The sequence below is a fragment of the Terrapene carolina genome, unplaced genomic scaffold (assembly GCF_002925995.2).
Source record: "Terrapene carolina triunguis isolate 2854851 unplaced genomic scaffold, T_m_triunguis-2.0 Scaffold833, whole genome shotgun sequence".
Taxonomy (NCBI): Eukaryota; Metazoa; Chordata; order Testudines; family Emydidae; genus Terrapene; species Terrapene triunguis.
This window is the reverse complement of record NW_020665184.1, coordinates 365459-367630: the sequence shown is the minus strand read 5'-3', so window position 1 is coordinate 367630 and position 2172 is coordinate 365459.

Below are 2172 nucleotides of genomic sequence, written 5' to 3'. Positions count from 1 at the left end.
CACAAATACACATGCCTCTGCCTACACACACACACGCTGGCCTCAATAGCAGTGAGGCGGCTCCCAATCCAACACAAATCCTGGAAGCTGCTAATGACTTATTGGGCCTAATTCTGCTCTTGCATACACCGGTGTAAAGGGGTGCCACGCCAGTGGCCTCAAAGGGCCAGATCCCACCTGGTGTAAATCTGCATCGATCCATTGGGGCAAATGGGAGCAGACCCCCAGCTGGCATAGATGGGCTGTAGATGTCACTCCCTTGGAGTCAACGAACCCTGAGCCCCAACCGGGGTAAAGCGGTGTTGCTCCATTTACACCAGCTGGGGAGAATCAGGCCCTGGGGGCCCCCTGCAGCCCAGGAAGAGAGAAGGGCCCGGATTGTCTCTGCTCTGCGAGTGTGTGTGTGTGTGTGTGTGTGTGTGTGTGTAGTGCAGCATGTGCAAACGCCAGGAGAAAGGGGCAGTAATTTGCCTTTAATGGCCGAGTAATGGGATTAAGTGCCCCCCTGCAGCGGCGGTGGGGGCGGGGAGCAATCCACAAACAGGCACATCTCTCCTTCCCCCGCCAGCAGCATCCTGTATCCTGACCCTTGGGTCAGTGACTTACACCCCTGCCTGGGCCCTTCCCAGCTGACCCAGCCCCCTCCCAATTCCCAGCCCATTCTCTGGAGCCCGCCTGAGCCCCAATCCCGGCCCCATTGGCTCAGGCCCTCGCCCCCCAGAGCAGCTGTTTATCTAACTGCTCTCTTCACTTTCCCCTTTGTCCCATCAGGGGGTCTTCCTTGATTCCTTGTAATTCACCCGCCCAGACCACCCACAGTCCGGCCTGCCCAGCTGCGAGGGAACCACAGGGGTGGGAGGGGGGTGTTAGGTGCTCCCCGCCTGCGTTTCCACCTGCGGCATTTGGAGGATAACAATGAGCCCCAGTTAGGGTGACCAGATGTCCCGATTTTATAGGGCCAGTCCCGATTTTGGGGTCTTTTTCTTATATAGGCTCCTATTACCCCCCACTCCCTGTCCCGATTTTTCACACTTGCTGTCTGGTCACCCTAGCCCCAGTACCAGAGACGATGCACATGGGAACACGCAGAGCAAGTGGGTAGAGCAGGGCCTGGGAGTCAGGACGCCTGGGTTCTATCCCTAGCTCTGGGAGGGGAGTGGGATCTCGTGGTTAAAGCACACTGGGGGACTGGGAATCAGGACGCCTGGGTTCTATCCCTAGTTCTGGGAGGGGAATGGGGTTTTAGTGATGTGAGAAGTGGGCACTGGGAGTCGGGACTCCAGGCTGCTATCCCCAGCTGTGCCGCTGAATCATGTTGCTGCTCCGTGCCTCAGTTTCCCCATTATAGGGATAATAATGTATTTGTGCCTGTCTATCCATAGATCACCCTACATATCTGCCCGTCTAGTCACTTATAGGAACTTCGTATATAGTGGAGTAAAACAAAAGTCTCGAATGAATGTTTTCCAAGCTCCAGATAGTGTATATTTCAATCCTGCTTACAGCAGAATATCTGTCAGAGACAGAAGTGACTTCACGGGTCATAAACCCTCCTACGCGTCTGTGGGCCATAGTCTCAGCCGACAGGTTTCAGAGGGGCAGCCGTGTTAGTCTGTATCAGCAAAAACAACGAGGAGTCCGGTGGCACCTTCGAGACGAACATGGAGTGGAATTTTCCACTCCATGCATCTGATGAAGTGGGTTCCAGCCCACGAGAGCGTGTCCAAATACATTTGTGAGTCTCAGCTGAGTGAACTTAGGGTGGTTCGCACCAGCTGGGGATTTGGCCTTTGTACGATGACCGTGAGGCCCACCAAGGCAGGGAGAGAATTCGGCCTTGCTTGAGCGCCGTGCAGGTGAAGATGGCGGGTCAGGTTTGAGAACCGGCCCCGCCTGCTCGGACACAACTTGGGACCTAGTAGAGAGCGTTCAGCGGCTTTCCGAAGGGTAGCTGCTTGTGAGCAATGCTAGGCTGCCTTTAGCACAGCGCCCCCTAGCGCCACACCCGGGCACTGGAGCCAGCACTGAGGGCCGCCCCTTCCTAAGCCTCCCACTCGCTCCCTGCAGCACAGCGCCCCCTAGCGCTTCATTGGGGTAGTGGGGCCAGCCAGGCCTGCCAGGGGAGAGCGCCCCCTGCTGAACCTCCCACCGTGCTCCTTGCAGCACAGCGCC